The sequence below is a fragment of the Lepus europaeus genome, chromosome 6 (assembly GCF_033115175.1).
Source record: "Lepus europaeus isolate LE1 chromosome 6, mLepTim1.pri, whole genome shotgun sequence".
NCBI classification, from domain to species: Eukaryota; Metazoa; Chordata; class Mammalia; order Lagomorpha; family Leporidae; genus Lepus; species Lepus europaeus.
In genome coordinates, this window is record NC_084832.1 from 25,260,426 (window position 1) to 25,284,930 (window position 24,505).

The 24,505-nt window shown below is 35.8% G+C and overlaps 1 non-coding gene across 1 annotated transcript; it reads right to left on the reverse strand.

Moving 5' to 3' along the window:
* Positions 1-290: 290 nt before the first annotated feature.
* LOC133762668 (small nucleolar RNA SNORA26) lies at positions 291-411 on the reverse strand. Its single transcript, XR_009866335.1, has one exon. It is a non-coding gene; the product is annotated as a small nucleolar RNA SNORA26 (small nucleolar RNA).
* Positions 412-24,505: the final 24,094 nt, after the last annotated feature.

The following is a 24,505-nucleotide window of genomic DNA, read 5'->3' on the forward strand; positions in this document are numbered from 1 at the left end:
TTTATCCCTTTCATCAATTAACTCTATTTCTTTTATTAAGTCCACTTCATTCTGTGAATGCTTTTCTAGTGTTCTTTTTTTTTTTTAAGAGTGTTAAGATTATAAATGCTTTATTCACACGAGTGTTTTCAGAGCTTGAGAGACAGTTTTATAATGAATATTTTTCTAATTGAATTTCAAGCAATCTAAAGGACCAGGAAACGGACAGGGGACAGCTGACAGTGAAAGACAACTGAGAAATACAAAGCAGGTGTACAATAATACTCATCATTCTTCTTTTTCTTTTTTGCATCTGTGACTCCAGACAGGATCCAAAGATGAAATGACCATCTCTTCTCTGGGTTTTATAGAGACTTACTTTCCACTTCTGTGTTAGCCTCTTAAAGCACTCTGTCAGCTCTAAAAGGGCGCAGTAAAAGGTGTAGAAGTTCTGGCTAATCACCGTGTCTCAGAAACTTACAACACAGGAAGAATATGATTAATTTTAGGTAAATATAGTCCTTGCTGCAGGAATTGATGTTGAGGTCCTATGCCTTCACAATGAGCTCACAACATTCTTGTGTTTTCCTCCTGCATTAACTTTTCACCAGGGAAGACACAAGGCACTGCACAAGATTGGTGAGTGACTTGGGGTTCAGGATACCCCATTGTGCATGGATATGTTTTAGCTCACTTCCATTTTGCCATGGACTGTTCCTGATTGTACCCACTTGTAAAATGTAATGAATCTCGCACTGTCTACCTACTCATGGATACTTTTACAGTAAATTACAATAAGTTGTTACAGCACGACTTCACGGTACAAATATGCTGGTATCAAATAAATATGCCCTCCATGTTTTGTGGTTTCTGTTTTTTGGTTTTGGAGTTTTCTTTAATTGAAGGAAGGATAAGATACAATACTTTCCTTCCATGTTGGAGTAGAATGAAATGTAACATCCCAGTATTCCTCAAAGAATTGTACCCTAAGAAATTTCTGATGTGACAAACCCTTAAATCTTTGCAGAGTTTACCTGGTATACTCTAGATACATGGATGTTATCAAAGCACTCATAAAGTTTGCCATTTATTGTTCATCTGTCACTATCAAATTATATCAGTAATATGTTGGGGGAGGGAGATTTTCCAAAGAAGTCCAGAATGTGTATTCCTTTGGACTATACTGGGAAATAGAGTAGAAGAATCTTTAATAGAAGTGGGAGAATTTGGGTAATTTCAGGGCCACCCCCTCAATTTATTATCTAACATTCCCAAGTCAAGGAGACAATTTGAGCATCTGCCATTGGCTAAGGAAGTCTTTTATGATTTTACATTTTAGAACCAGGGAAACTGGTTCAGGACTCAGTTTATTACTTAATTTCATGCCTTTCCTTCTTTTCTTGAATATTGGTGCAGTTTACACCCTACATTCATTAGTCCTTGAAAAATATGGGTATTCAGATTTTCTAGCATATGATTATGTAAGAAACTGATAATAAATCTCTTAAGAAAGGACACCTCACCACTTTATGGACTTTCTGAAATACTATATTATCTGTACTCATGAGCACTGTCTTCTCTTCCATTCACTATTTCTGACTCTGAAAAGGTAATCAGGTCTGGAAATTAAAAGGATCATGACTTTCAATTTAGGTGTCTGACCTCAGACTCTCATGTGTTGTCCAGTACGTTTTTTTGAAGACTATTTTTTTCTGAGCCGTTTCTACATCTCTGCCTCTAACCCCCTACCAAAACCATTCTGTTCCTGCTGTTCAATTTACTAAACAAACATTTCATATAAAAGTTAAGTGTTGTCATAACTGCTAATAGAAGTCCAGTTCTCTACTAATATCCTCTAACCTCAGTCTATATCTGCAGAGGTCAACCATTACAGATCTTATTGTGTTGGTAAATAAAACGATGTCTCACTTGTTTCAAGAGATGTGGTCCTCTTGCTTTGTTGCTGTTATTGTCTTCCATAGAAAGCCATTCTATAACACTCAATATTTTCAGCTGTTTGATTCTTTCTTCTAGAGTCCATGAATAAAATCCTTGCATTTCTATTTCATTAATCTTCATTATATTCGAATTTCTCCCATTGCTGGTCATAGAGATTGATTTTCCTTCATATTTTTCAAAGAAGCCCTCTGATGCTCACACTTGGGTTTAAGTTGTTTATTAAAATTTAGGCCTATATTGCATCTCTTCAACACATCAGAGGTGTTTAGTTACTGCCACCTGATTTCACAGGCCTTATATTTATTAGATTCATCATCATTCTAATATGAAATATATTTAACAGGTATGTATAGATTAGTTTGGAAATACATCTGGGGAAACACGCACTTGGTACAATGGCAATAATGCATGTCCAATCAACGATAGGCAGGGTGACTGATTTTAGGAATGACTCGGGATAATTTTATTGCAAATTGATGCATTACAAGGTATTGAAGCATAAATGGAAACTCTTTAGTACATATGTAGAGAGAAATGTATATTAATATTAATAATGCATCTTTCAATGATTTTAATATGGCAACGTGGTTACCCAATTTCTTGCTGTATATGGGTTATCTTGATAATAGATAAAAGGTATTGCCATAGTCTAGACACAAATTCATAAGCATCTTAATTACAGAAATCTATAGATAATGAAAAATTGATTTATAATAATTACTCATAAGTTTCATACTGAGTGACTAAGTAAATAATAGGATTCATTTCTGGAATGAAGTGCAGGAAGGAAAAGTTTGACAAATGGTTTCTACTGTACATTTTAAGTTTCAAAAATAAATGATAATCTGAGGTGGTGATTACAAGATATTTGTTCTAGATTTTGGCAAGCAATCAGAATCCATAAGGATCTTCCAAAACGTTGTAAACTAAAGTTATGGAAGAGGTAAAGTACAGAGCAAAATAAAAAGTTCAAGTTATTTGTTTGTTTGTTTTTAACATTTATTTATTTTAAAAGAGTTACAAGGAGAGATTGAGAGACAGAGAGATCTCCCCAGATGGCCACATCTGCCAGGGCTAGGCCACGAAGCCAGGACCTAGGAGCTTCTTCCAGGTCTCCCACATAGGTAGCAGGGGTACAAGCACTTGGACCATCTTCCACTACTTCCCCCCAACCCACCCTCACCATTAGTAGGGAGCTGGATTGGAAGTGGAACAGCTGGGACTTTAACAGGCACCTATATGGTATGACAGCATTGCAGGTGGTAGCTTCACCTGCTGTGCCACAATGCTGGTCTTCAAAATGCACAAGTTTGATGAATAAAGTTTAGTTGTAATCATACTTCTATTTGAAAGGCCTAAAAAAAAGCAAAGAGGAAGGGGCTTTCCCTCTTTTTCTTTTAAACTTAACAAAATCTGCTCTTGTATCAAACATGAATGAAAGAACTGAATTCTTAGACAATGCTGCACTTTTGAACTTTCAGAAAGAAAAGTGTATATAAGCTGCTTAACGCATTCATTTATTAGCTAAACTAGTCAAGACAATTATCACACGCGCGCACACACACACACACAGAATCTATCATTCCCATAAGAGTACTCAGGCAGCCAGCATTATGGTCCAACAGGTTAAGCCAGTTCGAGTCCCTGCTGCTCTGCTTCCTAATGAGCCTAAGGAGGCAGCAGAAGATGATCCAAGTGCTTGGGCCCCTCCACCTTCTGAGACACCAGAATGGTAGTGTTCCTGGCTCTTGGCTTGGGCCTGGTCATGACCTGGCTGGCTATTGCAGCATTTTGGAGACTGGACCAATGGATTGAAGATCTCTGTCTCTCCTCCTCCCCTAGTCGCTTTACCTTTCAAATAAGTAATTTTTTTAAGAAAAGAATATTTGGAACAATTGCTTTAGCTTTTAAAGAATGGGTCATTTCATTTTATTTTTGAGAATAAAAAGAAGTAAACCTATTAGACAAAAAATAAATTTTTCTAAATGAGATCTGATTTCCAAAATATTTTTGAGACAATAGAAATAAGCAAAGTTTAATTGTGATGGAAATTTGTATAGAAATACTAATACCCCAAGTTAATCAAAAGCAGATGTCCTGCTTTCACTGCTTTTCCAAAATGAGGACAAGATGACAATTGCCGCATAGTAAAAGAATACTAGGAAATGCAGTATCTTACTGATACTAATTTTACTATCATGCAGATCTTACCACATGTAGACCTTTTATCTAAACTAAGCCTAATTACTATAGTAGCTTGCTAAGTTTGCTTTCCTTTTTTTTTTTTTTTTTTTTGACAGGCAGAGTGGATAGTGAAAGAGAGAGACAGAGAGAAAGGTCTTCCTTTTTGCCGTTGGTTCACCCTCCAATGGCCACTGCAGCCGGCCCATCGTGCTGATCCGAAGCCAGGAGCCAGGTGCTTCTCCTGGTCTCCCATGCGGGTGCAGGGCCCAAGCACTTGGGCCATCCTCCACTGCACTCCCGGGCCATAGCAGAGAGCTGGCCTGGAAGAGGGGCAACCAGGATAGAATCCAGTGCCCTAACCGGGACTAGAACCTGGTGTGCCGGGGCCGCAAGGCGGAGGATTAGCCTGTTAAGCCACAGCGCCCGCCGAGTTTGCTTTCCTTTAAGCCAATCCAGAAGCTAATATTCTTGCAAAATATTGATATTCATTTTCCATTACTTCTTCTTACACCACACTCAGTGATGATTTCACTGTGCTCTTAATATCCTAGATGGATCTACGAGAATTATATTGGTCACACATCCTACATAGATCAGATTATTATCAATTCTAGATTTTCCTGGGCACCAATTTTCTATTTTGGAGGTGAAGGTTATGTCTTCCTTCTCTTTAATTCCTCCTGGTCTGAATTTTTTCTCTAAAACTATGTAGAACTCATGAATTCATTTGAGTTGTTTTCTAAAATTGCTCCATCATTTAATTTTAAGAAGGAACATAATGTTTAGAGTGAAGTTCCCCTGAAAAGTATAAAAAGATCTGCTTGCTTTAATCAGAGCCTGCACTTTTCTCCTCCTAGTTCTTGTAACCTCACCAGTCATTTACAACAAATTGGGAAAAGATAAATTAATGGAAACCAATTTAATGAAAAAGTTTTACATAATAAGTCAAATGAGAGAATAAGATGTCCTGACTCTAGCCCTGCATTTAAAGATGTGAAAAAAGTAGCTAGTGAGCACAGTACATTTTCATTCATCATACAGAAGAACAGGCAACACAAAGCCCTTAGTATATCTGCCAAATACTATAAAAAAGTTATGGAGAAACAAGTTATCATTCAAATGTATAAAAGAGTAATTGAGAAGAATTTTAATAAATAAGCTATACTCTATTGAGTTTTAATTGCACAAAACATCGTATCAATCACTTTACATGGCAATAGCTTGATAATTCAGTGAGAAAATTGTGATATTTGATTAAGAGTATTCCTTGATCTATTAGAGAATTTTATTAGCACAGAGATAGAATAAATTAAGAAATCAATATATTTATGGTAATGAAAGTAGAAAGTACTGATTATAATTTAGCACTAGCCAGCAAGATTTGAAAACTTGAAAGGTTTTTTAAAATAATGTAGAAATATTTATACTTTGAAAAAATTTATTATTCAACTTATGTTTGACTAAAAAACTTTTACCAAAATAATTTCTCTCTACTTTTTCACACTTTTTCTTGCCAAGAAGCAACCGACAGTCCATATTTTGAAGGGATATGTTGGTAAGAATCCTCTGGAAAAGGTTGTGTGATCGTAAGTTATCTTAAAGGCATAACTAAATGTTAAAGTGGGACTAGTGTATAAGGCCATAGGAAAAACTTACTTCATAAGGAAATTGCAGCAAACCCATGCTGGCTTATTTAAAAATAACTATTAGTATCAAGACAAGTTAAAAAAAGAAAACAAAAAGAATAAAACATAAAACATATGGTCCAGAGTATTCCTAAGGATGGAAAACGGTGTTTGTCCCGGCCCAGGTGAACTTTAGATGCATCAAATGATCAGAGAATGATATAATTGCACTGTATCTAGAAGAATAGCCAGTGGAGAAATTTTGTATATTCTTAAGTTTAAATGCTTTGTTATAATTGAATAAATATATTGTTTAAAATAGTCCTAATCTTGACAGTAGCATAAATGTACATTAAGAAACCATTTACAAGAAATACATTTTCAATGTGTTTTTTGTCATTTTCATTAAATGAGCACTTAACTTACTCTTGTTACCTTTTTCGATTTAAGAATTATTAGGAGCACCTCTTTGATCTAGCACCTATTAAGATGCTGTTTGTTTGAGGGCAGATCACTGTACAGATCAGCCATTAATAGGCCTGCCACCCATTGCTTCTGATGCCTAGCTTTCTTTTCCTCCTGGTTTTTGTTAAAGCAGACCAGAGAACTTCCACTTTGACTATGACCCTATCGGAATAAGATCAAAGTCGGCGAACTCTAAAGGCTTCCATAGCCCTGACAACTCATGACTAGAGCCTAGGGAGATTACTGACGCCATGAACAGGAGTGTCAAATTGTTAAGTCAGCAGCAGGAGTCACTGTGTACTTACATCCCACGTGGGATCTGTCCTTAATGTGTTGTCTAATGTGAAGTGATGCTATAACTAGTACTGAAACAGTACTAGATCAGTACAGATCAGTTTTAAATAAAAGTTTAATAAATGGAAAAAAAAAAAAGATGCTGTTTGTGATAGCTGTACCTCATCCAGGAGTGTGTGGGTTCCAGTCCTGGCTCTGCTTCCGATTTCAGTTTTCTGCTAATGTACACCCTGGGAGTCAGCATTTGATCGATCAAGTAGTTGGGTTTCTGCCACTCATGTGGCAGACATGGATTGAGTTTCTGATTTTGGCCTGGCCAAACTTAGCCACTGAAGGCATTTGGTGAGTGAACAATCCAACGAGAACTCTATGCCTGTCCCTCTGTCTCAATCTTTATGCCTCTAAATAAATTAAAAATGTTTGTGCTTTTCATAATAATTTCCTACACAAAATTTGAAAACCATAAAATAGAGGCCAGCACTGTGTCGGTAAGTGCCGACATCCCATATGGGAGCTGATTTGAGTCCTGGCTGCTCCACTTCCTATCCAGTTCTCTGCTGTGGCCTGGGAAAGCAGTGGAAGATGACCCAAGTCTTTGGGCCCTTGCACCTGCGTGGGAGACTGGGAAGAATCTCCTGGCTCCTAGTTTCAGATGGGCTCAGCTCTGGCTTTTGGGGCCATTTGGCCATTTTCATTTCAGAGGATGGAAGACCTCTCTCTCTCTTTGTCTCTGCTCCTCTATAACTCTGCCTTCCAAATAAATAAATAAATCTCTAAAAAAGAAAACCAGAAAATATTTGAAAAATTGATATTAAAACAACCAATTTTGATGTTTATCTTTTAATAATGGGAAAAATTAAATTTCAATTTAGTATTCTAACACATGGCAGAATATGATTACAATTCAAAACAAAATATATTACATTGAAATTACACTATCTTATTTGGTTTATTTCATAGAATTCAATAATCTTATTTTATTATATCAGATTATCATTTATTAAAAAGGATGCGTCTTTATTTTTCTCTCTTATCAGCACACTCAAAGCCAGTGTCACATCTGATAGCTAGCTGTGCAGTCCAGGTGATATACATAATTATCTATGCAAGGAAAACTGCATTAGTTAGATGACTAACATCTCTGGGGCATTCATCTTCTTCACTTTAAAATTAAATTCACTTCTTCACATATTCTTCACAATTGTTGTATGTGTGCAGATTATAATTAGTGTGATGAATATCTATGTATTAGCTATTTCCTATATTATTTTATGATTATTAAATACCTGTTGTCTTTTTTAAAAAGTGCAATGTTTCTCAGGTAATATTTAATTTTAAATAATAATTCAATTAATATTTATTCATTTCTAGTATTTAAAAGGATAATGTACACTGAGTTCTTTTATTGGTGTTAGGAAGGATTTTTTTTTTTTTATTTAAAAAGAAAACATGTTGTTGAAGAATTGCAAGATATAGAACTCAAGCGTACACATCTGAGGTAGACTTTGGGTACTGCAGTTAAGATACTTTGGATACCCACATCTCATAGCAGAGTGTCTGGGAGTCCTCGCTCAATTCCAGCTTCTTGCTAATGAACACTCTGTCATCCACGTGGGAGATCTGGATGTAGTTTCCAACTCTTGGCTTTGGCATGGCCCAGAGTTTGCTGTTATGGGCATTTGAGGAGTGAATCAGCAAGTGGAAGATCTTTCTGTATCTCTCTATCTCTCTGTCAGTCTGCATTTCAAATAAATAAGTATTTAAAAACAATTCTAAATACTTATGAAAAACACTGGTAACATTCAATGTGTGTCGTATCTTCAAGATATAAGCTATATAATTTCTCCTAATGTGATTTTTAACTCAAAATACATATAAAACAATCCACATAAAGACTAATCTGGTATATAATTTTAGAATTTCCATTCTGAAATGCCATCACTTATTTGACAAATCATCCAAAATTTAGTCAATACTTACAGTTCTTTGCTACAATTAGTAATATCAAAACGAAAAAGAGCTTTTGATTATATTTTAATTATTTTTACAGTTATTCAAATTATGCATATAAGAATGTTCCAACTTTTGGCCAGTGTCGCAGCTTACTAGGCTAATCCTCTGACTGTGGCGCCAGCACCCCGGGTTCTAGTCCCAGTTGGGGCACCGGTTCTGTCCCGGTTGCCCCTCTTCCAGTCCAGCTCTCTGCTGTAGCCAGGTAGGGCAGACGAGGATGGCCCGAGTGCTTGGGCCCTGCACCCGCCTGGGAGACCAGGAAGAAGCACCTGGCTCCTGGCTTCGGATCTGTGCTGCGTGCTGGCAGTGGTGGCCATTTAGGGGGTGAACCAACAGAAGGAAGACCTTTCTCTCTGTCTCTCTCTCTCTCACTGTCTAACTCTGCCTGTCAAAAAAAAAAAAAAAAAAAGAGAATACTCCAACTTTTTTTTTATGTATTTTTATTTGTATTCATGTTCCAATCCCAATATGTGAATGTGGGCCTTTACCTGAACTTGGCATTTCATATATCTGTTTTATTCATTCCTTTGTTTTAATATCTGGTACTTTAAAAAAAGCTCTCCTGGGTCTGGCACTGTGGTACAGTGGGTTAAGCTGCCAACTGCAGCACTGGCATGCCATAAGGGCAACGGTTCAAGTCCTAGCTTCTCTGCTTCTGATCCAGCTTCCTGTTAATGGCCTAGGAAAGCAGCAGAAGATGGCCCAAGTGGTTGGACACCTGCTACTGACATGGGAAACTCAGAAGAAGTTCCTGGCTCCTGGTTTCAGCCTGGCTCCTCCCTGGGGGTTGTGGTCATTTGGGAAGTAAAGCAGCAGATGGAAGATCTCCCTCTCTCTGTCTATCCCTCTCTACATATAATTATGACTTTCAAATAAGTAAATAATTTTTTTTGGCCATTGGAGGGTGAACCAACGGCAAAGGAAGAGCTTTCTCTCTCTCTCTCACTGTCCACTCTGCCTGTAAAAACAAAACAAAACAAAACAAAAAAAAACAAAAAAACTCTGTTGTTTCTTTTACTTTATTTGAACAATTAAATTTGAACTTTTTATACATCCCTCTTTAGAAATAGCTTATTAATATAATTTATATATTATGTTTCAGGATACTATTTTTTTCTGATTAGCAAAAATTCTTTACATATTCAGGAAACACACACACTTTAATGTATATTTCGAACAAGTGTTCCACAATCCAATTCCAAATTTCATCTACTAAATTTAAGATATGGAGCAAGACTCATTTATATGTATTTTATCATTCTTAAATGTTACTTATTTTTGTAATAATGCTTAGAATATTTAGAGAAATGTGATCCTTTGTTATTCCAATGACACTGTCTTTAAAATTTAAGTAATTTGCCAATTTGAAATGTATTTTTGTATAAATGCTGTACCTGCTTTACTTGGGTTTAGGGCCCAATGCTCTGTTATTTTTTTATGATAGAATTTCTTAAATTGTTGCATCTATTGTTTCTGCATCTTTAGAAACGTCTCTGTACATTGTACAAATTCTTCAACAAAAGTTTCAAACCACTGACAAGTACATATGCCTTGTTTCATATTTTTACATCATAGCTTACACTTATAAATAGCATAATATAGATCACATAAAGAAAGCAAAAGCAAGGAAACATGCAATTATATTGCACGTGATGGTTTGGGATGAACTTAGGAAATGGCTATCAAAGGCAGTTAGCCATTTCTACAGAGCTGGAAAACAGGATTTAGCCTGTTGGTGAGAGTACCTAAGGGTATGTAAGTGTACAAATCCATGAACTATCAGTGTCTCTTAAAGTTATTTCTAATGCTGGTAAAGACTGAATTGGCTGAAATCAGAGTTTTCAAGCCATTGTATAAATATTCCCTTGCATAGCATAAAGCAACTAAATACAAAATATGTTCTAATCTTTTAAAAATATTTAAATTATGTCATAAAACTTGGTTTTAAATAAGTTTAACTATCAATGTTTAAATCAATATGAGGATAAATATATTGTTTTTATTACCATAAGAAAATTAATTCTAGTTTTACCCTGATTTTCAGTGGAAGCATTATTTTGAAAAACCCCTGAGGCTTATTTTGTTTCTGGTTGCATTTTCTCTGTAACTTAGTAACATCTGTCAGTGGAGATTCCCTAGGGAAGATCAGCGGCTTCCCAATCCTGAGTCACTCACCTAGGTAACAGTCAGATGCAGGTGGCAATGGCCTCCAAAATGGGATTAAATTGCATTGGCTGTTACAGATATTTCCATGTTCTCATTCTCCAAAAACAGAGTTAAGCATCCAAATTTGCATTGGCCTGCATCTAAGGATGCCCTGGCAGCCTTGAGGGCTGTTTTCTGTTAGACTCCACATCCCCACAGCAGGAGCCAGAAACTCCCTTGTTCGCCCATCTGTGGAGGTGTCGGAATCAAGATATATAATTACACCCACACATATATGATAAGCAATTTCATCAACTTTCATTCTAGAAGAAAGATTCTCCAACCATCACTGAACAATAAAATGGTTGAGTCAGATCACAAGTGATAAACGATGAGCCCATGTTTAATGAATTTCCTGTGGATCTAATGAGTTTATTATCCCAAGAAAACAAGGAGAAAAATAAACTCCTGATCTACCTTTCTTGCATTCAGGACCACTCACCTGAAGTTTACGTTCATCAGCACTGAAGCTTACTCAAACTTTGTATCGTCTACCCTTGAAATACGTTCTACCTAACTCTTGCTTAAGTATGGCATTGTTCTTTCTGTCTTCTCTTCAGATAAACTTGAAATAATATATTATATAATCTTAATGTTTCCATTATGGTCTTCCTGATCCACTGTTGGCTCCTCTCAGTGCTTTTCCATTCTCTCTCCCCGATCCTATCATCTATTTCTCAATAGTTGGCAGGGAACTTACAGTAAATACCAGGAGGCTCAGGTTTTCCAGAGCAGGGGAAGAAAGATTTAGACATCCAGGAAAATAAATAATTAGACTTATGTGATGTTTTTCACTTTACTAATGAATGTTCTTGCCTCCTTTAAATCTGTAAGGATTGAGGCTTGACCCATGTGTCTAAAGTATTATACAGAGAAGTTTATAAAGCATGACGTCAACCACATTCTTCAATATGGCTAACAGTGAATTTCCACAGCGATTCTCACAACTAGTGAGGTGGGTATCACAGTGTGGTCATATCTCTCACAAGTGTATGATTTCTCAAATCCAGCCAAAGACTTTAAAGGCCTGGCAGCCCTTACAGGGAAAAACTACCCTCCTCATCACAGGAGTGGACCACAGTGAGTGCACACAGTCTGTGCGGGGAGTTTCGTTCAAAGCTCAGTTCCTCCTGCTAGTCATTTTCTTTACATAATTGCATTCCTATCCTTAGAATTCATTCTTAGATCTCTTTACCTTTTCTAATTATTATATACTGACAAATTATACCTATGGGGTATACATATTTATGGGGTACAAAGCAGCATCATGATTTTTAAAGTTTGGTTATTCTTTTATCAGAAAGATAGTCCTCTTTTTTGCTTCACTTCCTAAGTGCTTGCAACAGCTGGACTGGGCCAGGACAATATGAGGGCCAGGAACTCAGTGTAGGATTCCTACATGGGTGGCAGAGACCCAACTACTTGATGTCTACTATGATGTGCATTAGCAGAAAGCTAAAATCAGGCATGGACCTGGGACTCAAACCCAGGGAACTCCCATATGGGATATCGGTGTCCCCCAAAAATGTTTTTTTAAAGATTTATTTATTTATTTGAAAGTCAGAGTTACACAGAGAGAGATGAAGAGGCAGAGAGAGAAAGAGACACAGAGGTCTTCCATCCACTGGTTCACTCCCCAATTGTTCACAACAGCCGGAGCTGTGCCGATCCAAAGCCAGGAGCTTCTTCCGGGTCTCCCAGGTGGGTGCAGGGGCCCAAGGACTTGGGCTATCTTCTACTGCTATCCCAGGCCATAGCAGAGAGCTGGATCGGAAGTGGAGCAGCCAGGTCTTGAACAGGTGCCCATATGGGATGCCAGCACTTCAGGCCAGGGCGTTAACCCACTGCGCCACAGCTCTGGCCCCCCCCAAAAATGTTCTAACCAATAGACCAAATCATATTATCTGTTATGACTTTTGAGTGCAATGCAGAATGTCTGAATGAAACTGACTAAGCCATCAATAGTGTCTAACATTTAACAACTTCCTGTTTCATGTTGAAGGCATTCAAGATCACTGATTCCAGTATCATGAAATGTAATTACTCAACTACTAGCTCTATGTATCATGCTGTGCAGCAAACTTCAAGAAAAAAAGGTAAAACTTATTCCTCTTATGTAAGGTGTTGTTACTGTTTGATTATCAATTCCTCCTTCTCCTATCCCCCAGCCTCTGAAAACCACCATTCCCCTCCCTGTTTTTAGGATTCAATTGTTTTAGATTATACATGAAAGTGAGAACATGTCGTAGGTCTCTTTGCCTTTTATGGCATGCTCAAGCAACTATGAGACATGCCAAGGAGGCAGAGACTCAAAGATTATAAGGTTTGAGGTCAATGATGTGGTGCAGCCGGTTAAGCTGACATCGCATATCAGAGTGCCAGTTGAGCTCCAGTTTCTCTATTATTGATCCAGCTTCTTGCTAATGCACCTGGGAAAACAGTGTAAGAGATGGCTCAGGTACTTGGATCTTTACAACCCACGTAGAAGACCAGGATGGAGTTTCTGACTCCTGGCTTCAGTATGGCCTTCCCCTGGCCATTACGACCGTTTAAGTATATCAATGGATGGAAGATTCTTTGTCTTTGTCTCTGTCTCTCTTTCTCTATGTTACTCTGAATTTCAAATAAATAAAATACATCTTTAAAAACAATTAGAAGGCTTTTTAGGCTGATGTGTCACAGAGTTAGCATATGGCTTCATTCACTTGATATAAAATAGAAATTAATAGCAAAAAAATTACAGCTATCTAGTAGAAACCAAAATTATAGGCATTTAAGGCCTTACTGATGAATATTGGCTATTTTTAGCATTATTGAGTACTACCATGTCATTCTACACACTGGAGGGTATATACAGATGAAAAAAGATATCATCTGCTCACAGTCTACTGGAGAAATATTTTTGTATTAATTCTGTCACAGAATTTATTCTCTTCCCTCAGCTTCTATGCCAGGTATAATGAATAGAAGCCATTAGTCTTTATGGCAAAAATAGTTAGCTCACATGAAATATTATGGTATGTCTTGTGGAAGCTTGGGTAAGAGATTTGATGGTATGGCAGAATCAATGTAAAAATATTTCTCTATGAGATTATAAACAACTTAAAACACTTACTATATTTGATCATGGTGTTGATAATTTCGTTAAATGCTTTAGGAAACTTTTTGGCATAAATATGAAATTGACATGGTTTCTTAAGGCACATATTTTTCTAAATCTAATGTAATATTGATTTTCTACATGTGAATTTATATGTAAAATTATAATCAATGTATAATGTCCATCTTGTGGGAAAATATTTACAAATAATTAAATTTCTCTTATATGAAAATTATTTTCATAGTTTCATATCACATCCAGAAAATTATTTAAATGCAGATTTATATTTCTTTGATAATTTAAAAAATATTTAATTTTATTTAGAAGGCAGAGTGACAGAGAGTGAGCTCTTCCATCTGCTGCATCATGCCCCAAATGGCCACAATGGCCAGGCTGGGCCACGCTGAAGCCAGGAGCCAGTAATTCCATCCTCGTCTCCCAGAAGGGTGGCACAGGCCCAAGCACTTGGTAATCTTCACTTGCCCTCACAGGCGCATTAACAGAAAGCTGAACTGGAAGCAGAGCAGCTGGGACTGCAATCAGCACTGTGGTATGTGATGCCAGCAGCTTAACCCACTGTGCCAGAATCCTGGTCCCTGCTTTGCTAATTAATCCTCTAAACAAGTTGAAATCATTGTAAATCAGTTTCTACTTTTGAATTTTTTTACTAAACCATATTATAATTTTTTTATATTTGTGATCTTGGATGCATTTTAAAAATATTGCCTGTACAACTTTTTATTATTGCTTGTGATGACTGCATGCAGCAAAGTTAAAAACAAATTTGTGCCAGAGAAAAATAATAAATTATAAATTCTGAGTAATCCACACCTGTGATTTTGTTTGCAAACTTTAAATACTCTGTTAATGATTTGAGAAAATTTGATTTTCATTAAACTCAATTCATGATAAAACAAAAAACACCAGGAATAAATATCAGGTATAAAATAAAATATTATCTTGTAAACAAGAAAGCTGGGAAAAATCTTGGAATAAGAGAAGTGTATTATTATCATATAAAAGTTGTTTCTAATTACAGAATGTAATATGCAGATATAATCAATATTTTTATTCCTTTCTTATATTAAATCACAAGACAGGCTGCTCTGCTCTGATTCCCTCTTTCTTTCTGTCCTTTTCTTGTAATGATTAAATATAGAATCTTTTTTTTCAAGGGAATCTTCTTTCTCTTAGTTTCCAAGTTTCAATTTTAGATGAAAAGAAGGAAGGCCTTAAATTATTAAAACCTGAGCCATTTTCAGGGAGTAAGTATGCCTTTAGAGAAAGGATAGATTCCATACAGAGAACATGAAAATAGAGATAGGTGGTTAAAGAGAAAATTGGGGGCAAGTAGCTGAGTACAGAACAGTACATGATTCAGATTGACATAAACCCACTAGGTTATTCTAGGAGCATCTGACGGTGTTCTAGAAGGTAATGGAGAAGACAAAGCCACCTGTTCACCTAACCAGACAATGACAGGTGTGGGAAGAGATAGAGAAGCCTTGACAGAATATATAAATACTCCATGAAAACTTCAGAAGTAAAAATTATATGTATACCTAGCTAAGAGGAAAGAAGTACAATGTAGGAAATTACATGAAAACAAAGACATTTTATTGACTTAAAGAGAAAATATAAATATTGTCTAACAGAGAAGCAAATAAATTATTAAACTTGTTGCCTTTCAGAAAGGTGCAAATCAAGCATACATGGTAAAATTTAATTCTAAATCTACAAACTTTCAATATGATGGCTCTCTAACAGATTAAGGAGAACTTCATGTTCTGTTTTGTATTTCCTTGACTATTTCGTGGCACAAATGCTTTCTTTCAAGAATGTGATTCATCTAAATATATGAGACCAATGTGTATTCATGTTTTTATCTTTATGACTGACTCATCCAATGCAGAAATATACTGATTATGGTACACATTATTAAAATCCCCATGGAGCATAAAGCAATTAAACTGAACATTAAATTTTAAACTATGAATCCTTAAATTGCTAAAAATAAATGATGTTTTTACATTTCAGCCAACTTTACAGCCTCCAATAAAATGCACTTACTTAAGCAAATTCTGATTTCAAGAGCTTTGAAAATGTAGCAATGTTTCCTTGATATAGAAATCTGATATTGAAACGATGCAAATTTTCAAAATGTAACTCTCTGGCATTTAAAAAATATTATGAGGGCAAGCATCTGGCCTAGTGGTTAACATGTCAGTTGAGATACACATATCCCACACAAGGGTGCCTGTGTTTTATTCTCAGCTGTCTCCTGATTCCAGCTTCTTGCCAATGCAGACCCTGGGAATCAGCAAGCAATTCGGTCCCTGCCACCCACAGGGGAGAACTGGATTGAGTTCCTAGCTCCTGGCTCTGACCTTTGCCCAGCCCCAGCTATTATAGTCATTTGGGGAGTAAACCAGCACATAAGAACTCTTTCTGCCTGTCTCCAAGTCTCTCTGCCTCTCAAATGAAGAAAAACAGTTATTAACGAGTAGAGTGATTGGATATAGAAGATGATGATCTGGGGATGAAGATGATGATTGTGTGTGTGTGTGTGTGCCCACCATTAGGGCTATTTTATTAAGCAAACAGAGGACTTGTATTCTAAAGTGCATACATTTTATGAGTAACTCAAGTAGAATCAGATTAAACTGATATTGAAAACATTTTTTGTCTCTTCATTTGTAGTGAATGTTTATGCCAAAAAAAGTTCCTGGAGACTAGAGCATAATGCTAATATAATTAAAGTCTTGGGTTTAATCTCTAGAGTAGTTAACTTTTCACTGTTCAATAGCCACAGACAGAATAATTAACCTCAATGTAACATGAAGCAGACTGCTTCCAATGTATACTCTTGGTCACAAGGAGAGCCGTGACCGAAGAGACAGGGATGAGCAGTATAAATTCATTATACTTGGACAGAAAACATCCTTTGGCATAATTCTTGGCAGTTCGTCAATTCATTTGCCTTTGTCTATACAAAATGGAACATTTTATTTCAGAAAGATAGTCATTTAAAATAAATAATTATATAGGAAGTATGATTTTAAAAAAACCTTCAACATCACTCAATAATGAAGTATTGAAAAGCAAATCATTTGGGGCAGGCAGATGTGGGCTCTGCTCTTGGCTCTGACAAGTTCTTTGTGAATTTGAGAAAATTATTTAGTCTCCTGTTTATGGTGAAATGATAGCAATAATAGCTATCTTTGTTACTGGTTTCTTTTTGTACTTAGTAGTTGCAAATATATAGTGTATTTAAAATGCTTAGCATGACGTTTGGCAGTTGGCAAACAGTAATTAATAACTAAATTAATACTTCTGTTCAAAAGCAGTATGTTTTCAAATTTGTGCAGTTTTAAAAAAAAAACACAATGTCCTTCAGTAAATAAGGAGTCATATAAACATTGATACATTATTATTCTAAGATGCACTAATTTGAAAACTCTAAGATCCTCACTAGATTAGGATCTAGGTGCAGAACCTGTGTCTAGTTTAATAAATTCTAAGCCCCCACATCTAGCAAAATGCTTAATATGTTATAGATGAAATATAAATATCTGTTGAATGAATGTGTTTTAGTAATTCTTAAATTTTGTCTTTTAGAAAACATAGAAAGTTATATCCCACTTATATACAAAGTTTACCTAAGCATATCATTAATTTTCTTCATACATCTGACCAAACTTTCCATTCACTGTGATGTTTCTCAAATTGTCATAAAGAATCATTACTTAAGTATATTTCACTGCAAGGCATTATAAACATACTTAGAAAAACAAAAAATAAAAAAGCTACTAAATTTAATTTCATGGTTTTTTTTAAGATTTATTTGTTTATTTGAAAGTCTGAGTTACACAAAGAGAGGAGATGTGGCCTGGGGGAGAGGGAGGAGAGAGAGAGAGAGAGAGAGAGAGAGAGAGAGAGAGAGAGGTCTTCCATCCACTGGTTCACTCTACAATTGGCCACAGTGGCTGGAGCTATGCCCATCCGAAGCCAGGAGCCAGGAGCTTATTCCGGGTCTCCCACGTGGGTGCAGGGGCCCAAGGACTAAGGCCATCTTCTACTACTATCCCAGGCCATAGCAGAGAGCTGGATTGGAAGTGGAGCAGCAGGGTCTCTAACCAGTGCCCATATGGGATGCCGGTGCTTCAGCCAGGGCGTTAACCCACTGCGCCACAGCACTGGCCCCATATGGCATTTTTTTAAACTGAAAATGATGTTTAGTTCCTAAATTGCTTCTTTAATACCCCTTAATGATTTTAAACAATTTTTGACAATTGTTTGGAAACGGTGTCAAATAAACGATAATCTTTATTTTTTAAATTACTAAATAGGAGTTGCCCTTCTTGGTTATGGAAATCTTATTTTTAATATGATCCCCCAGGAAAACTAAAAATGACTGAGTAGCTTGTCCAAGAGCAAGCAACTCTGGCATCACCTTTTCTAAATGTCTTTTTAAAAAAATTTTTAAGCTCTTAAATTTGAGATATTGACTAGTTTTGTGAGAGAATTGACAAAAGAGCATTTTGTCATATATTCTTTTCAAAAAGCAGCTATCTGTAATAATCACTTTAATTTTAAAAAATTAAGGATCTATTTTATTTATTCGAAAGGCAGCATTACGCAGAGAGAGGGAGAGAGGGAGGGAGAGACTGATCTTCTACCCTCTGGTTCATTCCCCAAATGGCTGCAGCAGCAGGTCAGGATCAGGAGGAAGCTAGGAGCCCGGGACACCATTCTGTTATCTCACACAGTGTCAGAGGCCCAAGCACTTGGACCACCTGCCGCCTCCTCAAATGCATTAGCAGAGAGTTGGATCAGAAGTGGAGCAGATGAGGCTCAAACTGGCTCTGGTGTTGGAGGTAGCAGCTTAACCTGCTGTTCTACAATGCCAATCCCTTATCATTCAAATTTTTGTGAAAGGAAAGGTATGCATTAATCTCAAAATAAGTTATCACATAATCTAGATAATTACAAATCACAGTAAATTAAGTAAAAAATAACTAGAAGTACATATATATATTCTTTTTTTAAATTTTTTTTTATTTGAAAGGCAGAATTACAAAGAGGCAGAGAGAGAGAGAGAGAGAGAAAGAGAGAGAGAGAGAGAGAGAGAGAGAGAGAGAAAGTCTTCCACATTCTAGTTCACTCCCCAAATGGCCACAAAGGCCAGAACTGAACCTATCTGAAACCAGGAGCCAGGAGCTTCTTCTGGGTCTCCCATGATGGGTGCAGGGGCCCAGGGATTTGGGACATCCTCAACTGTTTTCCCAGGCTATAGCAGAGAGCTGGATCAGTAGTAGAGAAGCCAGGACTCAAATGAGCACCCACATGGGATGCTGGCACCACAAGTGGTGGTTATACTTGCTACAGCCACTATCTATATATAGTTAGCAAATATTTGAGCCATTTCTTCACTGACTTATTCTCTCACACACACACACAAACACACACATATATTTCACTATTTTAATATTTAAATAGCTTGGTTATGGTTAGTTTTAATGGATTTATTTAGTACATACAATCAGTCTTTACTCTTTTTATTAAAAAAGTTCCTTGATTCCTTTTTGATAATAGATATTTTAGATATTCAGGTCATGGTTTTTCCTTATAGTATGAAACAATCAAATTGAAAATTTGCTAAATCTTCACTCTTATGTTTCTCTAATTAGTGTAACTAATAACTATAGAAAAAGTTAATAAGAGGTTTTTGAAACTATGAATTGCCTGGTAGTTACTCTAAAGTTTGTAATGTACAAACATAATTTACTCTCTGTATATTTTTTTTTCCATTTTGGCCTATTGGCCTTGTGCCTCATTATTTATTTCAATTCTGAAAATTTCATTGTGTACTTCGTTTTGTAGATATTGCGTAACTATTCCCCTGATTCACTCTATGGATACCTGCCTGCTGCCATATTGTCTAACAACTTCTATTTTCTTTCTTGCTGTAAGCTTTCCATTTTTGAAAACAAAGTGAATTAAAGAGGCTTTCTCACTCACAGGGTGACTCATTACTAGTGGGACAGCTTTTAGAAGCATTGCAAAAAATTTTTTCAATTGAGAGTATATTATCATAGCAGGAAGCAACATGTATATGTTAATTTACCTTTTTAAAGAATTTCATTTTAATTATGGTGATTCATTTCAATGAAACTATGGTGAATTTATGCCAATTTCTATGTTTGTTGCTCAATTATTTTGTATGTTCTTATCATTTTCCTAGTAAAACTTTGAGTATATAGTCTTAGGTCTCCAAGGTCTTTTCTGGAGTTATTCTAATGAGTAAAGGTTACATGAGTTTTTAATTTCAAGAAATCATTCAATGTACTGGCCAACTATACCAATGAATAGTTGCATTCAATTTACTTCAAAATGTTGGGGTTGATACATTCAGCATCATAAAATGTCTTAGACAAAGCATTGATAAAATCATCTTATATGTTTGCTCAAAAGACTCTATTCCTTGCCTCTTCCAGCATCTACAGACTATCAGCATTCTTGAGCTATATTATTCCAATTTCTAATCACATTTGATATTCTTGGTTTCCTTTGGTAAAGATATCTTCCTATTACATTGATGGCTCACAGATAATTTAGGGTAATCTCTCAATCTCAAGCATTCTAAATTGGTGTCCCTTTTGCCAGGTAAAATTATTTAACAGGTTCCAGGAATTAGAATATAGAACTTTGGTGAGGGTGGAGGTAGCAGTTTCAGCCTATCACAATCAATATTAAGATATAAAGAGTCTGGTTGGCATGTTGGTGCAGTGGATTAATGCCCTGGCCTGAAGCACCAGCATCCCATACTGGTGCCGGTTCAAGACCCAGCTGCTCCACTTCCAATCTAGCTCTTTGCTATGGCCTGGAAAAGCAGTAGAAGATCACCCTGGTCCTTGGGCCGCTGCACCCATGTGGGAGACCCGGAATAAGCTCCTGGCTTCTGGCTTCGGATAGGCGCAGCTCCGGCCATTGTGGCCAATTGTGGAGTGAACCAGTGGATGGAAGACCTCTCTCTCTCTCTCTCTCTCTCTCCCTCTGCCTCTCCTCTCTCTGTGTAACTCTTTCAAATAAATGAATAAAACTTAAAAAAAAATTAAAAAGATATAAAGAGTCTGAGCTTTGCTACCAAAAAAAACCTATTTAACTGTTATGCTATGAAAATATCTTCCAATTAAAATTGACACTCTATCTCAATACTATATTGAGAGTGCATAATTAGATACTGCAAACTCTAATGGTGCTTTCAATGCACAAATTAAAATTTCTGTTAAATATTAGAGTGTGAATAAGAGAGGGAGAAGATGTACAATTTGGGACAAGCTCAAGCTGACTTGCCCCAAATGGTACAGTTAGAAACGTGCCTGGGGATTCCAATTCAATCCCATCAAGGTGGCATGTAGCAATGCCATCTCACTAGTCCAAGTGATCAATTTCAGTTCACAATTGACCATAATGATAGGTCTAAGAGGCAAAGGGATCACATAAACAAGACTAGTGTCTGCTCATACTAACTGTTATAATTAAAAAGGGAGAGAACGATCCATCATGGGAAGCAGGATACACAGCAGACTCATAGAATGGCAGATGTCCTAAACGCACTCTGGCCTCAGAATCAGCCCTTAAGGCACTTGGATCTGGCTGACGAGCCCATGAGAGTATTATAGACATGGAAAGCCAAGACACTCTGGCAAAAAAAAAAAAAAAATCTCTGTGAGTGAGATCCCAGTGGAAAGACCGGCCATCAAAGAAGGAGGTACCTTTCTCTGAAGGGAGGAGAGAACTTCCACTTTGACTATGACCTTGTCTAAATAAGATCAGAGTCGGCGAACCCTAAAGGCTTCCATAGCCTTGGCAACTCATGACAAGAGCCTGGGGAGATTACTGACGCCATAAACAAGAATGTCAAATTGTTAAGTCAACAACAGGAGTCACTGTGCACTTACTCCTCATGTAGGATTTCATGTAGGATTAATGTTTTATTCAATGCAAATTAATGCTATAATTAGTACTCAAATAGTATTTTACACTTTATGTTTCTGTGTGGGTGCAAACAAGAAAGTCAAATTGTTAAGTCAACAACAGGAGTCACTGTGCACTTACTCCTCATGTAGGATTTCATGTAGGATTAATGTTTTATTCAATGCAAATTAATGCTATAATTAGTACTCAAATAGTATTTTACACTTTATGTTTCTGTGTGGGTGCAAACTATTGAAATCTTTATTTAATATATACTAAATTGACCTTCTGTATATAAAGAGAATTGAAAATGAATCTTCATGTGATTGGAATGGGAGAGGGAGCAGGAGATGGGAGGGTTGTGGGTGGGAGGGAAATTATGGGGGGGGGGGAAAGCCATTGTAATCCATAGGCTGTACTTTGGAAATCTATATTTATTAAATAAAAGTTTAAAAATAAATTAATTAATTAATAAAAGAAATATGCCAGACAATTATTATAATTTCAGAAGTATTTCTAATTTTTAAAATCTAAAGATTTACATTTTAAAATCCCCTACCTGTTTAAAGTTGGAGGAGTCCATCTTATTAGAAAAGTCTACTTTCCAGTTGGAAAATATAATGATATAATGTGGAATACTACAATTATATAATTACAATAGAATCATTATGGGACCTACAGATAAACATGATTTGTGGTTTTATTTATTTATTTATTTTTTGAGATTTAAAAAAGCAAGATTTATTAGAGTCAAAGACTTCCAGCCACAGGGGCATTGAGCAGGCTTCTAAGAGAGGAAAAAGGCAAAGTGGTCCATGGCAGTCAAGTTTTTAAGCACAATTTTGATTGTCATTCAGTTACAAGGCGGGGACAAAACCCATCAAAAGACCTGATTTGCAATGCTTTCTCCTGTTTGGCTTGCTCCTGATAAAACAAAAGAGTCATCACAAGTCATCACAACCCTGAGTTTTTATTTTATAACTTTTCAAAGCCTCAATTTCCTCTTTCATACTATAGGATTAGTAGATAAATGGTTTTTGTTTTGTTTTGTTTTTTTTTTTTTTTTTTTTGCAAAGATAAAATAGTTTCTGCAAAGCATCTAGCTTATTTTCTGGCATATGAAAGAAGCTTATTAGATTGTTCATCTGTAAGATATGACAAATTTTTATAGTAAATTTACTTGATAATACAGAGAGAATTCAGCCACTCTTGGAAATTGTTAAGATACTCTTCTTTCACTTTCTCATCTGCAAATAAGTGTAAATAAAATATCTGTGTTTTGCTATGTCATGTACACTAGTTTTACACAGCAATGTTCAACATTCTGCATTGATAGATACATAATATATCAATAATAGATAATACAGAATAAGTAATTTTGTGTTATTTAGATCATTAAATTTCATAATATCGCATGAGAGCAATTGTAATGGAATTCATGTTCATTAACAAAGTTTAAGAATGTGCAGATGAACATGATCTATGAAAGGGACTACATTTTACCCCAAACTTACTGGACAATCAACATACAGAGGACAAGCAGATCATAACAACTTTCTATTCTTTCAGTTCACTTGATTGTTGAGTCTAACTATTTTGTAACATAATATTTGAATATTTTTGACAACATATTTTCACTTAAAACTAAAATTATGACCCATTTATAGTTTAAAAAAAAAGAAAGTAACTCAAAAGGTTGAGTGCTCAGTGAGAAGACACTGAAATGATTATATAATTTTGTTTTTAGCTTGAAAATAAAAAAAAAGTATAAGAGTATTATTTGTTTCCAAAATTAAGCTTAAAAAAGTAATGGAGATAGGAAGAGAGGAAAGAAGGTAGGAGAAAGAAAGGAAGAAGAGAGAGAGAGAGAGAGAGAGAGAGAGAGATTAAGGACATACAAAACACTCAATTCCTACAGAAAACACTACTAGAATTTACTATTTATTCAAGATGCAGATCATCAGGTAATCTACAAAGTCCCCTCTGCTGGCTTCTCTTCCTTTTATCCCTTCATCCCTAATGAATAGTTTCCCATATTATTAATAATAATGAAAAAAAGATTTTACTTTGCTTATATCGACTATAGCATTGTTAGGCAAGCTTCACAGAGCTTAGGATGGTTATTCATTTCTTTTCTCCACTTGTTAATACACTGCCTGATATATTGCAAGAGCCAAATAATGTTCTCAGAGAAAAGGTACATAGGAATGAATGCACAAGTAATCATTAAAATTCTTAAAAACACAGCAATTTTACAACTAAAATTATTTTATACAGTAAACATTGCAGAATAAAATAATTAAAATAAATTAAGAAACATGCTGTTATACACATTTAATTAAAAAAAACACAACTCAATCTGAACACAGATTGTTGCTTTTTAGAGTCTGGGAGGGTAGGGAGGCATAAAAAGAATTTGGATATAAAATAAGGGAAGTTTGGTGTGGTTCATTAACTGTGACAAGCATACTAATATGGGATGTTAATAAGGAAAATGGGATAAAGAATATATGGAACTTGTATTACCACCTCACAATTTTTGCTTTGTAAATTAAAAAATAATGAAAATGACAAAAAAGGAAATATAAATGCTAACATTCAGAACACTAATGATAGGTTAGTGTCATTTTATCATATTACAAGTCATACACAAAGGTAATAGCCTCAAGAATGATATCACTTCAAAGTTTTATAAGATTTC